This window comes from Lissotriton helveticus, chromosome 1_2 (assembly GCF_964261635.1).
Source record: "Lissotriton helveticus chromosome 1_2, aLisHel1.1, whole genome shotgun sequence".
Taxonomy (NCBI): domain Eukaryota; kingdom Metazoa; phylum Chordata; class Amphibia; order Caudata; family Salamandridae; genus Lissotriton; species Lissotriton helveticus.
Window position 1 is genome coordinate 454817336 of NC_136058.1, and position 24224 is coordinate 454841559.

The following is a 24224-nucleotide window of genomic DNA, read 5'->3' on the forward strand; positions in this document are numbered from 1 at the left end:
CACGCCGAAGTTCCAGGGGCTCCGCTCTCAGGCTCAAGAAATGTTTCCCTTGGATTTTCAGGAAAACCCATAGTTAATGAGATATCAAAGCCAGTTACTCTAGAAGTAGGTCCATTGTCCCGTACTACTGATCTGTTACTTACTAAGTCATGTCCAGAAAATCTATTAGGCATTAAGACATTGAAAGAATTAGGTGCAGTTATTTGCTGTTCCCCAGAGGGAATACGTCTGTTCCTACGTGACTTTAAGGGTCACTATGTATTACGAGATTTTGATTCAAGATTGTCTAATGTTCCGCAGCATTTATGGGCGCAAGGTCCAACTGATGTAGGTTACATGCAAATCACACCCCATCGTGTGACTCTCAAACCAGGTGTAGTGTTACCACGAATCAGGCAGTACAGACTGCCACCTGAGGCTGTAGCAGCCTTATCCAAAATTATTGACGAGCTCATGGCTCAAGGAGTAGTTGTAGAAACTGACTCCAATGTGTGTAATTCTCCGATCATTCCAGTCATGAAACGTACTGATCCAAATGCACCCCCAGTATATCGATTAGTGATTGATCTACGAGAGCTTAATAAATGTATTATTCCTCAGTACCCAGTTGTCCCAGACATTTCTTCCCTGTTAACAGCCATTGATTCCGAAGCCATGTTTTTCACTGTTATTGACCTCAAGAATGCATTTTTTAGTGTTCCAATTCATCCAGACAGCCAGTTTCTTTTCGGATTTTGTTTAAATGGAAGGAGCTATATGTTTACACGCGCTCCTCAAGGTTTCACAGAAAGCCCTAGTATTTACAGTCAAGCACTCAAGAGACAACTAGACAACATTCACATGCCAACTGACACTGCCCTGCTCCAGTATGTCGATGATCTACTGATCACAGCCCGTTCTGAACGTGACTGCGAGCGTGCATCACTTACAGTTCTGTATTTTCTAGCCGAGATGGGGCACAAGGTGTCACCTTCGAAGCTTCAATTCTGTGTCCAGCAAGTGGTATACTTAGGACACTTGCTGTCCAAGAGGGGTAGGCAGTTGACACCCGACCGTATCCAGTTAATAGCGAGTCTTCCCCAGCCCAGAACCCAGAAGGAGGTACGTGCCTTTATCGGCCTTACTTCTTATTGTAGACAATGGATTCCCCAGTATGCATTCCTAGCCAAGCCACTGATACAGTTAACGACACAGGAGGCAGCCGTATCGACTGTCCTCCCTTGGACATCTGACCATACATTTAGTTTCAACGAGTTAAAGAAAGCCCTATGTCAAGCTCCAGTTCTAGCTACACCGAACTACAGTAAGCCTTTTACACTTTTCGTTACAGAACGCAAAGGTACAGCATTATCTGTTCTCACACAAGATCAAGCAGGTCAATACAAGCCCTGTGCTTATTTTTCGAGCACATTAGATCCAGTCGCCCAGGCGTTGCCTGCGTGCCTCAAGTCAGTTGCAGCCACAGCACTAGCTATCAGACAAAGTGATTCCATAGTTTTAGGACATTCCCTGACAGTACAGGTCCCACATTCAGTAGAAGTTCTTTTAAACCGAACACAAACTCAGCACTTGACAATTGCACGTTTAACAGGTTATGAATTGACACTGTTCCAGCCACACATAGAAATTAGACGCTGCAACGTCCTGAATCCTGCTACACTGTTACCATCAGTTAGTTCAAATCCAGACATACATGATTGTGTGGAAGTAGTTAACATTACGACAAAGCCAAGACAAGACCTGACAGATATTCCGTTACCAGATCCTGACCTGACACTTTATGTGGATGGTTCATGTATGAGAACTAGTACAGGAGAACTAGTCGCCGCGTATGCAGTGACTACTGACACTGAAGTTATTGAAACACACCGTATTGATACTCTGTCCGCTCAAGCAGCAGAGCTAGTCGCTCTGACACAAGCCTGTATACATGCCAAGAACCTGAAGGTTAATGTTTACACAGATTCACGTTACGCATTCGGAGTTGTACACGACTTCGGAGTGCTCTGGCAGGAGAGAGGTTTTATGACTTCTCATGGAACCAAGATTCAGCATGGTCTCCTTATTCAAGCCCTGTTAGATGCCATACATTTACCGACATCTATTGCTATCATGAAGTGCAAAGCACATACGAAAGTCACTGACATTATTTCCCAAGGTAATGATTTAGCAGACCGCACAGCCAAGCTTACAGCACAGACTCCAGACATTCCAGTTAATCAGACACATATTCCAGATCTGACTACATGCATGACAGTTAAGGACCCTACTCAAGATGTCATAGATATCCAGTCACATGCTACTCCCGATGAAATCAAGAAATGGTCTGTACAAGGAGGGGTCCAGACAGATCAAGGATGGTTAACGAAGGGTAGAGCCACATGGTTTCTCCCCGATTCTATGGTTCAAGTCATTATCAATACCGCACATAGTCCAGCACATTTAGGAGAAAAAGCTATGTTAGACAGTATCCAGAACATTTGGTTCAACAAGCATTTACGAGCTGCAGCCAAGCAGAAAGTCCGTACCTGTATGATATGTTGTCAGTTTAATCCAGGTAAAAGTGTCCCGGTGGAACAAGGTGGTTTCCAGCCCCCTGACCACCCTTTTGAGGTCCTCCAGATGGATTATATTCAAATGGAGCGATGTCGAGGTTTCAAGTATGTCCTTGTAGTTGTATGCGCCTTGTCCAGATGGACAGAAGCATATCCAGTCCCAGATTACACAGCCGCGACCACTGCCAAGCAGTTGGTTCGTGAATTCTTCCCTAGATATGGACTCCCTAGAGTCGTATATTCTGATAACGGCCAGCCATTCTCATCTGAACTCATGAAACATGTTTCCCTTTTGTTAGGGTACCAGTGGAAGTTCCATTGTGTACGCCATCCAGAAGCAGCTGGACTAGTCGAAAGGCATAATCAGACTCTGAAAATCCGTATAGCAAAAGTCTGTAAAGACAAGGGTGTGGACTGGTTAGTAGCTTTGCCAGTCGCTCTGTTTTACATGCGTATGGTCGCACATTCCAGATCAGGTCTGTCCCCGTATGAGGTCGTTTTCGGCCGCCCCCCTAATATGTGGGGTACTCCTAGACCCCGAAGTATTACCGATGTTTCATGTAATATGCTGACAGATTACCTAGCTTCCTTGATGTCTGCCCTCAACTCATGTCGTTCACAGGTTGCCGCCGCATTTCCAGACAATACCGAGGTGGCACCGCACGAGATCGTTCCAGGCTCCCTTGTGATGATCAGAAATTTCGACAGATCAAGTCCGCTGGAACCACGTTGGAAGGAGCCACGTCAGGTCCTCTTGACCACCCGAACTGCCGTCAAGTTGGAAGGCAGGAAGGGGTGGGTCCACCTTTCTCATGTAAAACTTTTCAAAGGATCGAAACCAGTCTTCAAAAACATTTCCAAGAACATTTCCCAGGATTCGAAGGATTGCCAGAACATTGTTTTAAAGGACTGTCCCGCACAAGACATTATTACAACCCCTCCCTTGTTAGAGAAAACTCCGCAACAGGAGTATAAGTTAAAGCTCAGGTCTAATAAGTCAGCCAGTTTGATTGTATAAGTCCTCCCCTAGGTGAAACGGTTAGACTGTTTCTGACATGTATAAAATAGACCCCCATAGTGAGAGAGTCAGTCAAAGCTCAATCAAATGTATCGTTTTTCTGAGTTTCGTATTATTCATCAGCATAATGGCTTCCTGCACCAGCTATGCTTTCTATCTGTGTTTTTCAGTTCCTCATGTAAATATGTCTGCTCATGCTACAGAAGAGCACACGTTTAGTGATCTGCCTCCTCACGAATATTCATACCGCCTCGCTATGCGTAATAACACATTTATCCGTATGTTACATTATTCACACCAGACCAGCAATGCCACTAATTGTTGGGTGTGTGGTCGACTCCCCCCTTTCCAGACACCGAAGGGAGTTCTGCCACTCTTTCCTTATCCATTCTCACACAATGGTTCGTGTGGAGCATGGTCCACGTTAACGTCGTCCTCAACAGATATGTCTTTTCTTAACAGTACATGTTTCCCAGACAAGCAAGGTCTCCCCCACAGAACAGGTTTAGATTTAGAAAATGAAGTATATAATTTAGGAAATTATTCGTCGAATTTCATGGTTCTGAATGTTCAGTCTGATACTACTCCAGACTCACCCGCTATTTCAGTACTACCAGTCAAAGGCGAATTATGTGTCCGTAGTTATGGTTCTGTACATATAGGTCATAGTGAATGTACTACTGTTATCCAGTATAGTGACAGTGGGAAATCTATTTTCAAAGCTTCACGTCATTCTTATTTTATTTGTGGTCAAACTGCATATGTCCGTCTGCCCCTCGATTGGGAGGGAACCTGTTACATTGCTTTCCTACTGCCACCTGTTTTTCTAGCCCCACCTGACTATCATAGGAATTCTTTCTTAGTACACACTAGACACAAGAGAAATCTCCCGATTGTCGATTATACTGAAACCGCCGCAGAGCAATTCATTGATATAGATAAAGGTGTTTTCCCTTATTTAGGTACAGTTGTAAATAGTAAGCTTATTCGTAGGTTAACAAGAACCCTTGAAGCAGTAGTAGATGAGACTGCCTCCGCTCTAGGTAACTTAACTGAAGAGCAATCCTTTATGAGAATTGTCGTTTTACAGAATCGTCTCGTCCTTGACGTCATACTGGCCGATAGGGGCGGGGCCTGTAGAGTTCTCGGATCCAGTTGTTGTATTTTCATTCCAAATAACGCGCCGTCTGTTTATTCAGCTATAACCAGACTCCATAAAATTGCCCATCTGTTACACCAAGATCCAGGCACCTGGACATGGTCCGGTTGGTTCTGGAATATAATTTCCGCATGGGGTTGGAAAGTCCTGTCCTTTTTAGGTATTGCAGTAGCGATCATATTTAGCTGCTGCCTCTGTATACAATGTGGCCCTGCGATTTGCAGTATGTGTGCTACCTCTTGTATTCCCAGTCCCAAGCCCTGTTCTAAATCCCGTTCCAAGAAAATTCGAGACGAACAAATGGTACTGTATGAAATGATAGACGGTATCATGAATATTGATGTTTCCTGATGGAAACGTAGTGACAAGGAGGGAATGTGGAAAAGTAAATTTTGCCATGTTCTGTGTCCCTACGCCTCATCCATCATATGTTATGTGTGCATGATCAATATGCATATGTTATTCCCCATTTCTGATTAAAGACGCAATTACAGTTGTGTCCACCTCTAGTATGTTAGTTTCCAGTCCTCGTGAATACTACGAATATCAGGCCTATGTAAGTAATGTTGCCACGTTTCTCAGTGTGCACGTTATTCAATTATAAAGTCCCCGTTTCCAGGCCTCAAAAGGGCCCGGACCACAGATTCAGCTCCTGTCTCCTGAAAGCCTCGCTGAGGAGCGATACAGCCCCCACCTGTATCCTCGACCCTTCACTCACTTCCTGCCTTGCAGTACCCGGTGCACCCCGGCTCTGCCTCTGAGTCTGCCAAAAGTATGTTATAGTTCCTGCTATCAGTTCAGTCCTCCTCCTCTGCATTCCTAAGCTACTGAACTGCATCAATAGTTTCCGTCATTGTCTAGCCTTCTCGTCTCCACGTTAGAGAAATACTGTATTTAATGGTCATTTAATATTCTTCACGCACTACATGTAGAATAATGCATGGTCCAGTCTTAGAGTCAAGTTAGCCTCTCCCCTCATGACTTCTAGTTTATATCAACATGTTCCCTAAACATCAGATACCAGATAGGGTTTAGGTACATGTTGCTCCGACCCTCCAGACTCTAGTCTCTACTCCTAGCACAGAGTTCGTAGCCCCCAGCTTCTCCTAGTAACACGTCATTGCTAGTTTTCGCGCACCATTAGGTTAGAGGTCCCGGCTCCTTAGGTAGCCCCCTCCAATGTTTCCGCCCATTCATGACATATTCTGTTACGTTTTGCATCACATGTCCAAGTAAACTCCCAGTTACACCTCTTATTTCTGTTATCTCTCGCGACTGCTACGCGTCACGCCTTCTACTCCACCTACTGTTACGCCTACTGCAATGTAATGCTATGTGTTTGCGCTATGTATATAAGTCAATGTTTTGTTATTAAATGTTAGCGCGCTCATCCCAGACCCAGCCCCGGCAGCTGCCGGGCCTTATTGTCCTATTCCCATGCAGGTTGTCCTGATCCTGTCCTTATGCTGTAATAAACCTGCAGAAACTCCTACTACCTCGAATCTTGACTCTTATTTATTGAGCTATCTGTTATGCTATAAGTCTAGTCAAAAATAGGGTATTATTTATTTATTTACCACAACACCCTAGAACAGCTCCTTCAACACCTACCTGATCAGTTTAAGGAAGGGGCCGAGATGGTCATACAAGAAGGAAAACTCATCTCAAACGCTGCAATAAAGTGCGCGCTTGATGTGGCTGATACAGCGGCTAGGGGTATTAACACCAGTGTCATGCTGAGAAGACAGGCTTGGCTTCGCATATCTGGATTTAAGCCCGATATTCAGACGACAATACTCAATCAGCCTGTCAATCCTGACAGACTGTTTGGGCCAGATGTTGACACCACCCTGGAAAAAATTAAAAAGGACAATGAGACTGCTAAATCGATGGGGGCACTTCAGTCTCAACAATTCAGGGGAAACACTTTTCGTCGCTCAGGTGCGCGTGGTGTTACCAGAGGACAATTGGGTCAACAAACACAATTTGCAAAAGGTGGTGCACAATCCTCGTACCCCAAGCAAGGTAGAGGGGGTTACAGTGCCAAAGGCAGGGGCAGAGGGAACAACAACTCCCGTTCCTCTGCCGCAAACAAACAGTGACTCCCTGTCACTGCCCCCCGACCATCCAACACCTGGACGTCCATCACCACGGACAGGTGGGTGAGAAAATTAATCCAGTACGGTTATTGTTTGGAGTTAACATCCACTCCTCCCAACATTCCCCCAAGACAACGTCCTATGTCGGCAGAGCACTTGCACTTATTGCAGCAGGAAGTGCTAGTAATGCTGCAAAAAGGAGCAATCAAACTCGTGCCAGTGGAGGAGGAAGGAACAGGGGTCTATTCTCTGTACTTCCTCACCCCAAAGAAGGACGGATCCCTCAGACCCATTCTGGATCTACGCCCTCTCAACATGTGTATATACTGTCAGAACACTTTCACATGCTGACACTGCAGCAGATCCTTCCCCTCCTCAACCAAGGGGACTTCCTGGCAACATTAGACCTCAAGGATGCTTACTTCCACATCCCACTCCACCCGTCCCACAGAAAATACCTCAGGTTCACCATTCTCAACAAGCACTATCAGTTCAAAGTCCTACCCTTCGGGGTGACTTCTGCCCCAGAGTGTTTACAAACTGTCTGGCGACAGTGGCGGCCCACCTCAGGAGACAAAACATACATGTCTACCCGTACCTCGACGACTGGCTCGTTCAAGCAAAGTCGGAAAGACAGTGCGCCTCACACATGTCCCACACTATTCACCTCCTTCACAGCCTGGGGTTCTCCCTAAACTACCCAAAGTCGCACCTTCAGCCAGCCCATGTGCGGCAGTATCTGGGCGCGACAATAAACACCCTGACTGCTATGGCTCAGCCAAACACAGTCAGAATCAACAGCATTCAGTCGCTGTGCCAAAGGTTCAGACCGCAACACTCCCTGCCAGCGAGAGTGTTTATGCAGTTGATAGGCATGATGGCCTCCTGCATCTTCATAGTCCCGCACGCAAGGCTGCACATGCGTCCCCTCCAAGAATGCTTGGCAAATCAATGGACACAAGCTCAGGGACAACTGACAGACCTAGTGTTGGTGACCGGTCGGGCATACAACTCTCTGCATTGGTGGAATCCACACAACCTTTGCAAGGGACGACCGTTCCAAGAGCCTGTGCCACAGATTGTCCTAACAACGGACGCATCTCTCCAAGGGTGGGGAGCGCATGTACTCCACTACACGGTGCAGGGACTGTGGTCAACCCAGCAACAACGATTGCACATCAACTACCTGGAATTGATGGCAATCTTCATGGCGCTCAAGTCCTTCAAAGTACATCTGTGCAACAAGGTTGTGTTGATCCGGACGGACAACATGACAGACATGTACTACATCCAAAAGCAGGGCGGTACTCACTCACCACAGCTGTCTCATCTGGCTCAGAGCATGTGGAAGTGGGCCATTCAGAGGAACATCTTCCTCATGGCAGAACACCTCCCGGGCAAGGACAATCAGATGGCGGATCTGCTCAGCAGATACAGCCATCAAATGCACGAGTGGGAGATACATCCATCAGTACTCCGCCCGTACTTCCAGCGGTGGGGTCATCCACAGATAGACCTGTTTGCCACAAGGGAAAACGCAAAATGCCAAAGCTTTGCCGCCAGGTTCCCTCACACGGAATCGCAAGGGAATGCGATATGGATGAACTGGTCAGGCAAATTTGCGTACGCTTTTCCCCCAGCACCTCTCATTCCGCTGGTGGCAAGAAAGCTAAAGCAACACTCGATGACTCTCATCCTAGTTGCTCCAACATGGGCACGCCAACCATGGTACACCACGTTTCTAGAACTTTCCGTGGTACCGCATCAAAGGCTGCATCTCACATCCAGGCTCTTGACGCAGAACCATGGCGACATTCAGCATCTAGATCCGCAACAGCTCAATCTGGCGATCTGGCTCCTGAGGTCTTAGAATTTGGCTACCTCAACCTGCCTCCGGAATGCATGGACATCATCCGTGAGGCAAGAAAGCCCACGACCAGAGCTTGCTATGCAGCAAAATGGAAGCGGTTTGTCATTTACTGTACTGACAACAATATCAACCCGCTAGATGCATCCATTCCTAACATCATCTGCTATTTGTTACATCTTTACAAATGCAATCTAGCGTACGCTTCCATTCGGATACATTTATCCGCCATAGCGGCTTATCTCCAGAATAGGCAGCACCTCTCTGTTTTCAGGGTGCCTGCCATTAAAGCCTTCCTGGAGGGACTGAAGCGAGTCATTCCTCCAAGAACACCACCAGCTCCAGTGTGGAACCTCAATGTAGTCCTCACTAGGCTGATGGGCCCACCTTTCGAGCCACTGCACTCCTGCGAAATTCAATTTCTGACGTGGAAAGTGGCTTTTCTCATTGCTATCACATCGCTCAGACGTGTTAGCGAGCTGCAAGCGCTCACAATCCAAGAGCCCTTCATCCAAATACATTCTAACAGGGTGGTGCTCCGCACTAACCCCAAATTCCTTCCAAAAGGGGTGTCACAGTTTCATATCAACCAAACTATTGACCTGCCTGCTTTCTTCCAAAACCCACACACGGTAGCAGAAAGAATGCTTCATACATTAGACGTTAGGAGGGCGCTAATGTACTACATTGACAGAACTCAACACTTTAGAAAGACACAACAACTTTTTGTTGCCTTCTCACCACAACACAAAGGCAACCCCATTTCCAAAGCAGGAATAGCCAGATGGATCGTTAAGTGCATTCAAATCTGTTATCAAAAAGCTAAACGCACTTTAACGATACCCCCAAGGGCGCACTCCACACGCAAATTGGGGGCCTCCATGGCTTTCCTGGGGAACATTCCCTTGGAAGACATTTGTAGAGCAGCCACGTGGACTACACCGCACACATTTACCAAACACTACTGTGTCGATGTGCATTCCAAACAGCAAGAAGCTGTAGGACAGGCTGTTCTCAAGACACTCTTTCAGACTTCTGCAGCTGGCACGGGCAACCGCCGTTAATGGAGGGACTGCTGTGTATTCTATGCAATAGATATGAATTTAGCAGCCCACATGCCTCGAACTGAATATGCTACTTACCAGTATGCATCTTGTTGGAAAGGCGACCCCAGGGGAGACAGAAGGTGTCTGACTGTCCGCCCCGAGACCCACCTCTCTGTATGGAATAGGCCGAGCGCCGTAGGGAGGCCTCCTTGGCGAGGCTCCTCTCCTACAATCGTAACAGCAGAGTAATCACACTACTTACAGATAGACACTACACAGGAAGGATGTTCACAAGAATCTTTATATACGTACTCAAAGCAAGTTTCTTGGCAGGATAGCGGCAAGGATCGAGGGATCCGTAATGTCTTGATTTCGGGGGAAAAAGGGGGTAGCGGGACAGTCTTGGCACCCACTGGTGCGTGGATAGTTCAAGGGTTCAGGCCGCGACAGCGTCAGCAGGGCCTCGAAGATAGTTCAGCTTGGTCAGGCCGCGACCGCGTCAGCAGGGCCTCAAAGGTAGTTCAGCTTGGACAGGCCGCGACAGCGTCAGCAGGGCCTCGAAGGTGGTTCAGCTTGGTCAGGCCGCGACAGCGTCAGCAGGGCCTTGAAGGTGGTTCAGCTTGGTCAGGCCGCGACAGCGTCAGCAGGGCCTCGAAGGTGGTTCAGCTTGGTCAGGCCGCGACAGCGTCAGCAGGGCCTCGAAGGTGGTTCAGCTTGGTCAGGCCGCGACAGCGTCAGCAGGGCCTCAAAGGTAGTTCAGCTTGGACAGGCCGCGACAGCGTCAGCAGGGCCTCAAAGGTAGTTCAGCTTGGACAGGCCGCGACAGCGTCAGCAGGGCCTCAAAGGTGGTTCCAGGTGCAGAGTTCGGATCAGAATCAGCCGCGACGAGGTCAGCAGGGCTTCAACTCCAGATACAACTGCCGTCCTGATCCAGGGCTGGCCCAGATATAGGACTGGAGTCCTTTGATGTCCGGACCCTCGCGCCTGGGGGTCAGAGGGGCCGGGATGAAGGTGTCCAGACACCCAGCAGGGGGGTGGAGCCAGCGCCCAGGGAGGCTGGAGAGAGATCGATACCAGGCATCCGGGGACGGCTGGAGGGCCATCGGAACTTCCCGCCCCTTGGATCTGTCAAGTGGCCACTCGACCACCTGGGAGGATCTTGGTGCCCCGATGTCGGGGCTTCGCTGGGGCCGGGGCCAGGGTGGCGGAGGCCACGTGCTCGGGACGTGATGGGCCCAAGATGGAGTCGGGCCAGAGATGGGGCCAGGCATGGTTGCTGGACCGGCGGCGTTGGCGAGCAGGGCCCGCCGGGGGCCAGGAAGAGGGAGAGCCGTAGGTTGCCAGGGGGCGGCCCTCCTTGCGGGTTCGGGAATGTTCGTGTCAGGGAGGTCGACAGCAGATCGGCGGCGGCCCGATGTCGTCCGGGGCCCGCCATGTGGGAGGGGTAGGCCCACGCCACGAGGCCGTGTCCAACACACGTCCCCTCCAGCTGAAGGCGGGGAGAGTCACCCATCGTCCTGGGGACTCTCTTTGTCGAGGCGGAAGAATCGGGACAGGCCATCAGCGTTGGCGTGGTCGTTGCCAGGGCGATGCTCCACAGTGAAGTCCATCCCTTGGAGGGAGATGGACCATCGCAGCAGCTTCGGGTTTTCGCCAAGCATGTGCATCAGCCACCGTAGGGGCCGGTGGTCTGTCTGCACCCGGAAGTGGGTGCCGAAGAGGTATGGCCTGAGTTTCTTAAGGGCCCACACGACGGCGAAGGCCTCTCTCTCGATGGTGCTCCATCGTTGTTCTCTGGCCAGCAGCCGCCGGCTGATGAAGGCGACTGGATGGTCAATTCCCTCGGGGTCCATCTGAGATAGGACCGCCCCGATGCCGTGTTCCGAGGCGTCGGTCTGGACCACAAACTCTCGGCTGTAGTCGGGGGCCTGGAGCACAGGGGCGGTACACATGGCTGTTTTCAAGGTCTCGAAGGCCACCTGACACGCGGGTGTCCACTGCACTTTCTGTGGCCTGTTCTTCGAGGTCAGTTCCGTGAGGGGCCCCACAATGCTCCCATAGTTCTTGATAAAACGCCGATAGTACCCCGTGAGCCCCAGGAAGGCTCGGACGGCGGTCTGGTTAGCCGGGGGTTCCCAGGCTAGGATGGCGTCGATCTTGGGTTGGAGGGGAGCCACTTGGCCGCTCCCCACTTGGTGTCCCAGATAGGTCACGGACCCTTGGCCTATCTGGCATTTGCTGGCCTTCACAGTTAGCCCGGCCCGGCGGAGGGCGGTCAGGACTTCCCAAAGGTGTTTCAGGTGCTCAGCCCAGTGGAGGCTGTAGACCGCAATGTCGTCTAGGTAGGCGGCACTGAACTCTTCTAGCCCCGCCAGTACTTTGTTTACTAGTCTCTGGAAGGTGGCCGGGGCATTTTTCATGCCGAAGGGCATCACCTTGAACTGGAAGTGGCCGTCGGGTGTGGAGAAGGCTGAGCGCTCCTGGGCGCTAGGGGTGAGGCCGATCTGCCAATACCCGGCGGTGAGGTCGAAGGTACTGAGGTACTTGGCGGCCCCCAGGCGGTCGATCAGTTCATCGGCCCGGGGGATGGGGTGTGCATCGGTTCTCGTAACAGCATTCAGCCCCCGGTAGTCGACGCCAATCCGGAGTTCTGGCGGGGGGCCAGGGGCGGCGGCCTTGGGGACCAGGACCACTGGACTGGCCCAGGGACTGTCGGAGGGTTCGACTACCCCCAGGCCCAGCATCTTGGTGACTTCCTTCTGGACGCAGGCCCGAACTCGGTCGGGGACCCGGTAGGCCCGGTGTCGTACTGGCTGACTGTCCCCGGTGTCGACATCGTGGACACACCATTGGGTAACCCCGGGGGTGAGGGAGAACAGATCTGTGAATTGTCCCAACAGTTCCTGACAGTCTCGACGCTGCGCGGGGGTCAGGTCGGGGGAGAGAGAGATCCCTTCGACGGAGCCGTCCTTCTCCGTGCACTTTAGGAGGTCGGGCAAGGGCTCGGAGTCGTCTTCGGTCCCATCGTCGGTAGCGAGTAGCAGGCTCAGTTCTGTGCGGGCAAAATGAGGTTTGAGCCGGTTGGCGTGCAGAACCCGGAGGGGGTTCCGGGGAGACTCCATATCCACGAGGTAAGTGACGGGGCTCTTGCGCTCGATCACCTTGAAGGGCCCCGACCATTTGTCCTGGAGGGCACAGGGTTCGACCGGGGCATGACCCAGACCCGTTGGCCCGGCTCGAACTCGATGGAGGAGGAGTGCTGGTCGTACCAGCGTTTCATGTCCTCCTGACTGGCCTCCAGGTTTGCCTCCGCAAGGGCCCGGAACTTCCGAGTCTGGTTTTGAAGGGTCAGGAGGTATCGGTAGACATCCGGGGGTGCGCCTTGGATGGTAGTTTCCCAGCCCTCTTTGACCAGGCTGAGCGGACCTCGGACAGGGTGTCCGTACAAGAGTTCAAAGGGGCTGAACCACAGGGATTTCTGTGGTACCTCCCGATAGGCAAACAGGAGGCAGGGCAGCAGGACGTCCCATCTGCGTCGTAGTGGCTCCTCTAGGCCCTGTATCATCCCCTTGAGTGTCCGGTTGAACCGCTCCACAAGTCCATTCCCTTGGGGATGATACGGGGTGGTGAACTTGTATGTGACCCCGCACTGTTGCCACAGGGACCGCATATATTTAGATATAAAGTTCGTGCCTCGATCGCTCACGACCTCCCGGGGGAATCCTACTCGGGAGAAGATCCCCATCAAGGCTCGCCCCACCACGGGAGCGGTGATGGTTCTGAGGGGGATGGCCTCAGGGTAGCGGGTGGCGTGGTCCACTAGGACAAGTATGAAGCGATGCCCTTGCGAGGTTTGAGGGTCCAGGGGCCCCACAATGTCTATTCCCACTCGCTCGAAGGGGGTGGTCACTACTGGAAAAGGTTGGAGCGGGGCCTTCACCTTCCCCCCGCTCTTTCCGCTGGCTTGGCATGTCGGGCAGGTGCGGCAGTGGTTATGTACATCCGTGCGCATTTTGGGCCAGTAGAAATGGGTCACCAGGCGGCTGTAAGTTTTGTCCTGCCCCAGGTGCCCTGCGAGGGGCACATCGTGCGCCAGGTTCAAAAGGAAGTCTCTGAATCGGAGGGGAACCACTAGTACTCGGCTGGCCCCCAGCTCGGCAATTTTCTGTTCACTATATAGGAGGTCGTGGTCCCAGTAGACCCAGTGGGACCCTGAGGTGTCCCCGGTAGCTTGGGCAGCGGCTTGTTGGCGGGTCCCCTCGAGGGAGGGGCAGGTCTTCTGCTCCTGCCGAAACTGTTCTCGGGTGGGACCACCCTCTTGGCGCCATTGGGCGAGTTCGGGGATGTCGCTGAGCTCGTGGGGGTTTTCGGGCTCCGAGGGCCTGGTCTCGGAGTCGCATTCTTCCTGGATGGCCGAGGGTGGTGGCTCGGGCCACTCCGGCTCTTCAGTCGGGGCGGCCTCGGTCGCTGCCGGGGCTCGGGCCGCCATAGATCGGGTCGTCGCACAGACCCACTCGGGTAGTCCCATCATCCCTAGGTGCTCTCTCAGCTCGACTTGGGCCCAGGGAGAGCTCTCGAGGTCGTTCCCAAGGAGGCAGTCCACGGGGGCGTCGTCCCGGACGGTCACCTTGAGGGTGCCCGACACTCCCCCCCATTCGAAGGGAATTCGGGCCATCTGGCATAGAGTTTCGGAGTTGTCGGCGGCCCTCACGGGGCAGCGTACGTTCAGGATGATCTGTTCGGGGGTCACCAAGTGGCAGCGGACGGCGGTCACACTGGCTCCCGTGTCTCGGAGGGCTTCGGTCCGTCGTCCATTGATGTGGACCCACTGACGGTATTTTCGAGTGTTGCTCGGTAGCGGGGCCTGGGGGACCATGTCTCTATTACCCAGGCAGGCTAGGGCCATGGCGGCCGGTTCATACTCGATTTGTTCTTCTTCGTAGACCTCTACGTCTTCTTCTCCCTCTCCCCCCAGAGCTGCAGCAGCGAACTGGCGGGTCGGAGGCCCCGTGGTGCCGGGACGCTGGTTCATGGGGCAGAGGGGGTCACTGGCATAGTGACCGGTCCGCTGGCATCTGTGGCAAGTAATGTTCGGGTGGGGCCCCGGCCGTGCTGGGGGGTCCCTCCTCAGGGACGGCGAAGTGTTACTCGGGGGGGACCCGGGAGGGGGCCCCCGACCCGAGGCTGGCGGGAAACTTCGGCTCTGGTTCTGTCCTCCTCCGCCTCCCCGCTGACCGGTTTCTCCTATCGGTGTTCGGGGGACCCGGGTGCTCACCCATCGATCGGCCTCGACGGCGAGTTTCCGGGGCTCGGTTAGCTTGCTGTCGAGTAGATGCTGTCGGAGCTCGACAAAGCAGTTGTTGGAGAGGTGCTCCCAAACTATGAGGTTGAACAGCTGCTCGTAGGTGGACACTTTGCTGCCCTTTATCCATCCTTCCAGGGCCCTGCTATAAAAGTTCACGTACTCGACCCACGTGGTACCGGGGATTTTCTTGCAGTCTCTGAATCTCTGCCGGTACATCTCGGGGGTGAGGCCATACCGGACAAGCAGGGCGTCCTTCATGTGGTCATAGGAGGACATTACGTCGTCGGCCAGCTCCAGCAGGGTGTCTCTTCCTTCGCTGACGAATCTCCCCCATAAGCCGGCACCCCAGTCTGACCGCGGAATGCGGTGCGCGGTCATGGCAACTTCGAACGCCTTGAACCATTGCTGGATATCGTCATTCTTGTAGTACTCCTTCACGATATCCTTCGGGATGTGGACCTTTGGGTCGGCAGGCGGTGAGGGGTTCCGGGCTACCGTGGCGCCAGTTCCTTCGAGGTTGGCTTTGATTTCGAGTTCTTTGAGGCCACGCTCGTGTTCGTATGCGAGTTTTTTTTCTTCCAATTCTCTTTGCCGCCGCCTCTCTTCCAGATCTCCCTCCAATCGCCGTTGTTCAAGGGCCATTTTTTTTCTGCTAATTGGAGTTCTCCGTCCAGCCGGAGTCGGGCGAGCTCTAGTTCATGGAGCCGACTCCTCTCTCGCTCCCGGGCATCTTCGTGGGAGAGGCCCGGGTCCCGGTTGGCGGTTCTTTCCTCTATGGGGGCTATGACGGTACTCACGGGTACTTCTCGGACAATGTCATCGTTTGGTTGGGGTGGGGTCTCTCTGGTCTCCACCCAGGTTTGCAGCGCTTCTTTGAAATCGTCCTTTGTACTTAGTCCAGTGGTAGCGATACCCAAGTCTTTGCAAAATTGTTTAAGTTCTTTATGGGTATACTCCTCTAACAGGTCTTTCTGGAATTCTGCGGTCGTTCCGGCTTCCTTAGTAGTCATCGTGGCTGTGGGTCTCTGTCAGTAGTGACGTGTTACTCGCTGTACGATTTGCGTGGGCTCGGATCCCGTCGCTTGCCACCAATGTTGGAAAGGCGACCCCAGGGGAGACAGAAGGTGTCTGACTGTCCGCCCCGAGACCCACCTCTCTGTATGGAATAGGCCGAGCGCCGTAGGGAGGCCTCCTTGGCGAGGCTCCTCTCCTACAATCGTAACAGCAGAGTAATCACACTACTTACAGATAGACACTACACAGGAAGGATGTTCACAAGAATCTTTATATACGTACTCAAAGCAAGTTTCTTGGCAGGATAGCGGCAAGGATCGAGGGATCCGTAATGTCTTGATTTCGGGGGAAAAAGGGGGTAGCGGGACAGTCTTGGCACCCACTGGTGCGTGGATAGTTCAAGGGTTCAGGCCGCGACAGCGTCAGCAGGGCCTCGAAGATAGTTCAGCTTGGTCAGGCCGCGACCGCGTCAGCAGGGCCTCAAAGGTAGTTCAGCTTGGACAGGCCGCGACAGCGTCAGCAGGGCCTCGAAGGTGGTTCAGCTTGGTCAGGCCGCGACAGCGTCAGCTGGGCCTCGAAGGTGGTTCAGCTTGGTCAGGCCGCGACAGCGTCAGCAGGGCCTCGAAGGTGGTTCAGCTTGGTCAGGCCGCGACAGCGTCAGCAGGGCCTCAAAGGTAGTTCAGCTTGGACAGGCCGCGACAGCGTCAGCAGGGCCTCAAAGGTAGTTCAGCTTGGACAGGCCGCGACAGCGTCAGCAGGGCCTCAAAGGTGGTTCCAGGTGCAGAGTTCGGATCAGAATCAGCCGCGACGAGGTCAGCAGGGCTTCAACTCCAGGTACAACTGCCGTCCTGATCCAGGGCTGGCCCAGATATAGGACTGGAGTCCTTTGATGTCCGGACCCTCGCGCCTGGGGGTCAGAGGGGCCGGGATGAAGGTGTCCAGACACCCAGCAGGGGGGTGGAGCCAGCGCCCAGGGAGGCTGGAGGGTGATCGATACCAGGCATCCGGGGACGGCTGGAGGGCCATCGGAACTTCCCGCCCCTTGGATCTGTCAAGTGGCCACTCGACCACCTGGGAGGATCTTGGTGCCCCGATGTCGGGGCTTCGCTGGGGCCGGGGCCAGGGTGGCGGAGGCCACGTGCTCGGGACGTGATGGGCCCAAGATGGAGTCGGGCCAGAGATGGGGCCAGGCATGGTTGCTGGACCGGCGGCGTTGGCGAGCAGGGCCCGCCGGGGGCCAGGAAGAGGGAGAGCCGTAGGTTGCCAGGGGGCGGCCCTCCTTGCGGGTTCGGGAATGTTCGTGTCAGGGGGGTCGACAGCAGATCGGCGGCGGCCCGATGTCGTCCGGGGCCCGCCATGTGGGAGGGGTAGGCCCACGCCACGAGGCCGTGTCCAACACATCTGTTCTTGGCATGTAGGGCTGCTAACATTCATATCGCCCGCCCTCCTCCCTGGCGCCCGTAGCGGCTGCAGATACTTTCTTGCATTCAATCATTAGCATGGACATCCTTTACACTATTTCACTCCATCTCTGCCACAATGGCTAAAAACAATCTGGGGATGGAGTCGATGCCCATGCGCACTGTAGTCCAGGGGAGGAGCCACCTATCTCGTGATACTTCGAAGACTCTTCCAGGACAACAATGTGCAATCATCCGGACCCAACACTAGGCGGCGATCTATGCAATAGATATGAATGTTAGCAGCCCAGATGCCAAGAACAGATGCATACTGGTAAGTAGCATATTCATTCCTTTCCAAGGTGGCGGCCCTCTCTTGATCAGGGGGCTGCCGAGGGGGCGATGCAGTCGGCGCGGCACCTCAGGCGTGCGCAGGGGCCGCATCCACTTCAGACGGCCTCAGGCGCACTTCGGTGCCGCGGAGCAGCGACAATCGGCAGGCCGGAGCCCGCACAGGATAACCAGGGTTGAGGCGGTGAGTGGGCCTGCTAGCGCTTCCTGGGCACAGCGGGTCGACAGGCAGGCAGCGCCTCACAAGCTCCTCAACCGGGCGGCACGACGCTAAGGCAGGCAAAAGGGTGTAGGGGCCCAGCCCTTCTCCAGGGGGCACAGCGGGGAGCGCCGCACAATTCACGCGGGCAAGACAGCGCCTGGGGGCGAAAATATAGCGCCTTTCAGGGTAACGTAGTTATGGTGAGGCCAGCGCTTCTCGGATAGTACTACAAGAGAGCGCTTGAGGGGCAGTTTAAGGAGCTAGCATAGAGTAGCCAGATCAGGTCAGGCAGTTCAGTCAGGGGGGGGTAGGCAGAACAGCGCAGGTGAGCTTCTTCTTGGCGCTGGTTGGTTCTGCGCCCTTTGGTTGATGTAGTTTCTTGGTTTCCTGAGAGGGGGGGTAAGTTGAAGGCTTGTCAGCAGGTCACTGCAGATGGTTCCTGGGTTCCCCTACCGCCGGGCCAGATCAGTGGGCTAGCTCAGGGTTCCTCACTCTACTTGGCAGGCAGCACCTAAGCCCTGTCACTCCCAGTGGCATAGGTCCCTGACTAGGCCCTACCGCCTAAATCTCCTGCGTGGGTCCCCCAGGTCAGTGATGCCCCAACTGCTCTACTCAGCTCTTCTCTGACTGGAAAGTTTCCCTCCCTTTCCTTATATAGCGACAGTTGGCAGTTGGCAGTGGCAGTTGGTGTCACCTCCCCTGTTCTAGAAGGTTCCAGGAGCTTCTCTCATTCTAGCTATGGGCAGGCTGGCAGGCTGGCATTGCAACATTGTTTAAGGGTTCCAGCCAGCTCCTGGCTACTAGAGTGCGTCTACAAAGACCGCGCTGCAGTAGCAGGGGTCAGTGGCAGCCATGTTAGGGGAAGAGAGCACCTGCACCTTAACATTGGGAACAATGGGAAGGTGCCCAGAGACCTAAGGCCAACAAAAAGTAGGTGGAAAAAATGAGGCAAGGGCGACAAAAAAAATAGGGAAAGACCACCCTAAGGCTGACAGGTCTAACATAGTGTCTTTTACTGAGCACTGTGGACTACACAGATGGACCGCTCCGAGGTGCCTGACATGGACCTTACTGCTCTCAATCAAATCTTGCGGGAGCCTTAACCTGATGACGCTGGCTGGAGGCCGCCGTCGCTGTTTCTACCTTCCCCATAGGGCACAATACCAGACTATTTCCAGGACCCGTTGTGGCCTACATACCTGTTTCTCCCCTGACACCATCTGCTGCTCTGGGCTTCTCTTGCTGTGGGGTGTCGCTGCCTGAGCTGGCACCTGCAAGCCAGCCTAAATCCGGAATACGCCACTGAACCCTTCAGCAAAGTTGAAACCACAGATGCAAAGATGTAACGCCTCCGATCCGGTGCCCGGCTCATACACTCATGACCACCGATGCCGCTGCTGAGTGTTCCGCAGCCCGCAGAATCCAATCTTGCCTCAGTTCTAGGTAAACTTGATGTGGTGCTCGCAAGAATAGATACCGGGAAAATAAAATAGATGCTCTAGCTATAGATCTCACACTACTGAGAGATTATCATCGGAAACTCTAACACAGCGCTCACTAAAAGGAGCAATCACTGGCAACTCTCCAACCTCAAACACAGCACATGCCGTCCCACCTGCATACACTATGCTAGGAGTTACGCACCCAATCGCAACACCTCCTTCTGAGAAAGTATTTATGATACCTACTTGTGGTTCTAAAATAAACAACTATATATTTTTATATACAAAACAATTGGCCTAGAGTTCAGTTCTCGAGTGTGTGAGACCATTTGCTGAGTGAGTGTGAACAACAAATGCTTTACACGGTCCTCTGGTACTGCCTCACTGCTCGACCAAGCTACCACTTTAGAAGGTATATCTAACTTTAGCCTCTGCCATACCTCTGGGGACTGTGGACTCTGTGCACACTGCACCTTACTTTGGCCCAGTATATACAGAGCCACTTTCTTACAACGGGCGCCTTGCGGGTCCTTTCTGGCAGGGACTCCTTTTAGAGACAACAGTCTAAAGGCAGCTCTAAGCCACTTGCCCAGAATCTGCCCAATCCTACCAAAGGCAGCAACAGGGCTATCACCAGCAGGGGTGTAGAGGTTTCACAAGAGGCTCCTTTAGGGGGGATTAGCTCTAAGGGCAGAGGCACCCCAGTAAGGAGCCTTACCCTATATCCCCCGACCACACAAGACCTGTCGGTGGACGTCTGCAGCGTTTTCTTCCCTGCAAGGAGATCACCCCTGACGAGTGACTCGTGCCCGTACTGGAGCACGGTTACTGCCTAGAGCTCGTTGCCACCCCACCAAACATTCCCCCTCGCACCTACACCCTCAGGCCCGCACACCTTACACTGCTACACTAGGAGGTTCAGGTGCTCCTGTCCAAAGGAGCCCTTGAGCTAGTGCCCATCGCCACCAGGGCAAAGGCGCCGACTCCATATACTTCCCCATCCCAAAAAAGGACAGATCTCTCTGGCCAATCCTCGCCCTCCACCCTCTCCATAGATACATATTGCCAGAATACTTTCACGTGCGCAAGGTGAGTTCACGGCCATTCTTGACCTGAAGGACGCCTACTTCCACATCTAGATTCCTCCATCTCATCTTTGCCACCTCCACTTCACAGTAAGTGGCCAGCACTTCCAGTACTACCCTTCGGAGTCACCACTGCCTGAGAGTCTTCACCAAACATTTAGCGTTAATAGGTGCTCACCTCCGAAGGAAGATAAATCACATATTCCCCTACCTAGATGACTGGCTGATCAAGAACGCAAGCAGACAAACATGCCTGGCTCACCCCAGATCCCTCCTACGCAGGCTAGGGTTCACGGTGCATGCTGCAGAATCACCACTAGGAGCCTCTAAATCCAGGCTTTTTTAGGGGCAGTGCTCACCTGAGTCGTGGCGAAGCCTTCCACAGACCTCACAGAGTACAGGTGTTCAGCAGCTTCTGCCTCTTTGTCAGCCACTCAGCCTCCTTTTCCTCACATGGTTTTGCGTTTGCTAGGAATGGTGGCCTCATGCATTGCCAAAGTGCCACATGCCCGGCTTCATGTGTGCCTCTCAAGCAAGTGGTCAGAAGGGAAGTGTCAGAGGTAAGATCTGGGGTTGGTAAGGGCCAGCACCCTTCACTCTCTGCAGTGGTGGAACAGCAAAAACCTTTTGCAAGGCGGTCGCTTAGCAGACCCAATTCCGCAGGTGACCATCACAATGAACACATCGCTAGCTGGCTTGGGGCCCATCGCAACGACATGAGAGTCCAATGTCTTTGGCCACCTCATTGCAGGGGTCTCCACATCAACCACTTGGAACTGGTAGCCATTCATCTAGCACTCCAAGCTTTTCTCCTACAGATTCAAGGCAAGGTAGTTGTGGTGCATACAGACTACACAACCGCCATGTTCTACCTTCATAAACAAGTAGACACATACGCACCTCACCTGTCACCCCTAGCACAACAGATTTACCTTTGCACCATCTACCATTCACCTCCTGGCACAGGGCCTTCCGGAGTGGACAACAATTTTGCAGGCCTGCTCAGGAGGACACGGCAACAAGCCCACGAGTGGAAACTGCACCTGCAAGTCCTGCTTCATTACTTCCACAGGGGAGCTCCCCAGACAAAGACCTTTTTACCTCCGCAGAAAATGTGTAATGCTAAAACTTCGCCAACAGGTTTCTAAACACCCAGTCCATGGGCACTGCTCTGTGGATGAACTGGTAACGGATCTTTGCCCAGGCTTATCCTCATCTCCTCCTATTCCGTTTGTGGTGAGGAAGACAACCATGATTCTGAACCCTGCTAGAGATATCCATTGTTCCACCGGAGGAGCTGCTCAACAGGCCAAACCTACCTCCTCAAGACCACGGCAAAGTCCGGTACTCAGACCCCAGGCGCCTCGATCTAGTGATTTGGCTCCTGAGGTCCAAGAGTTCGGTTACCTTGGTCTGCTGCAGGAGGGCATGAAGATTCTCAGAGAGGCTCGTAGGCCCACCACACACTTGCATCACTGCAAATTGGAAGGGTTTTGTGCACTACTGTATACCAAACAACATCAGTCTGCCAACCGCTCCAGTGACATTATGTGTAACTGCCTACATCTTCATAGGGTGGATTTGACTTGAGTATCCATCAGGCTACATCTGGCTGCCATTGCTGATATATGCACAACAGAAAATATTCTCCCCTCTTCAAAATCCCTGCTTTCAAAACATTCATGGAGGGCCTTAAGTGAGTAATTTCATCGCGGGTGCTCCCTTGTCCTGGTTTGGAACCTTAAAAGTGTCCTTTCTAAACTCCCGGGACTTCCTTTCGAGCCACTGCATACTTGCCCCCTTCAGTTCTTAATCGTAAGGTTTTGTCCAAAGAGCTCTTCCCTTTCCACCTTAATTCGTCTATATTATTCCCAGTGTTTTCCCTCAACATCGTTGAAAGGGCACTCCACACACTTGACGTTAATCGTGCTCTTTTGTATTACAGTCAGGACCAAATCGCTGTTTGTATGTTTTTCCCAGCCTGATAATTCCATCCCATGTCAAAGGCAGTAATTGCCAGGAGGGTTGTCAAATTCATCCAGCCCTGCTATGCTGACGCTAAAAGCGCCCTACCTTCCGGCCCCAGGCCACACTCCACTCGTAAACAGGAAGCTCTTGGGTAGTATACCCTTTGCTGATACTGTGGAGCTGCTCTGTGGTCCACTCCACACACATTTACAAAACACTGTGGACGTTCAGGCAAAGTAGCAGGCTTGCGTTGGTCAAGCTGTCCTCAAGACATTGTTTGCAGTCCTTTGCACCAAGCACTGTCTTGCCACCGCCTAAGGGTGTACTGCTGTACAGTCTTTGCGCAGCGTGTCTTTCTACAGCCACTCATGCAATGAATAGTATATGTGCTTACCCTGTAAGCATCTGTTCGATGCTTGTAGTGCTTTAGATTCACATGTGCCCACCCACCTTCCCGGAAGCCAGTGGGTGCTGCAGATATCTTTTAATTTTAATTCCTTTCTTTTCTACTTGCATGGTCACTTAACTTCTATACGCACTACTCCATACGTACTCTCACCCGCTGGGCGAAAAGTAAATTATCAATGGAGTTAGTGACATGTCGGTGAGTGGAACATTTACCGGCAGAGGAGTTACTGAAACCTCAGGACTCAAAAGCTTTCATCGAAGAAAAACAACTTGCAACATCTGACACAAACACTAAATGGCAGGAGTATGTCCAGCACGAGAATCTACAGCACTACATGCCAAGGACAGGTGCTTACAAGTAACGTTGCACTTTTCTTTCTGTATGTTACCCATATTTAAAAATACAGATTTGTATTTGTAATTTGTAGTTGGATTTGTAGAGCGCCTTATCACCCAGAGGTATCTAAGCGCTTGTCAGCGGGGGTGCACACAATACGGAAAAGGTGGGCCAGTTAGGCCGTGCCCCAGGCCTCCTGAAACAACACAGTTTTCAGCTTTTTCCTAAAAGGTAGTAAACTCGATTCCTTACACAAGCTCTCAGGTAGATTATTCCAGACTATCAGGAATGTGTGGGAGAACGCGCGCCCTCCAAGGGAGGATAGTTTGAACCGAGGGCAGGCCAGAAGTGCGGCATCTGCTGATCGTAGATTTCTGCTGGGAACGTACAGGACTAGACGCTCTCTGATGTATTGTGGGGCTTGCCTGTACAAGGCTTTATGCGTAATGCATAGGCCCTTGAACTTGGCCCGCTGCCTTACCGGCAACCAATGAAGCTTACGAAGGAGTGGAGTAGCGTGGGTCTTTCTTGGTTTGTTGAAAATTAGTCTGGCGGCGTCGCTCATGACTATTTGCAGTCTGGCCAGCAGTTGTTGAGAGATACTGGCATATAGGACGTTGCCGTAGTCCAACCGTGCCAGTATCAGAGCTGACACCGCCCGTCTGAGCGTATCAACAGTCAGGAGGGGAGAAAGCTTGCGCAGCTGTCTCAGTAAACCCACGCAGTTGCCCACCACAGCATAGACCTGGGTGGACATAGTGAGTTTAGGAAACTTGATGGTTTTCTGTCCATATTTATGTGTAAAAATGAGTTCAAACTGAAAATCGGGAGCCCTAGTTATAATTATAATCCGTAGTGATTGGGTTTATGCCTCTCTGGGATATTCACATATACCGGTATTCTTTTTTATAATCAGCAGTTATTGGCATTATGACTCTGCAATATTCACACATGCAAACACACTCGCA

The 24224-nt window shown here is 52.5% G+C and overlaps 1 protein-coding gene across 3 annotated transcripts in view; it reads left to right on the top strand.

Moving 5' to 3' along the window:
* Positions 1 to 24224, top strand: part of LOC144807720 (uncharacterized) — an 88946-nt gene that overhangs the window by 34242 nt on the left and 30480 nt on the right. The gene's annotated exons all lie outside the window — the stretch shown is intronic.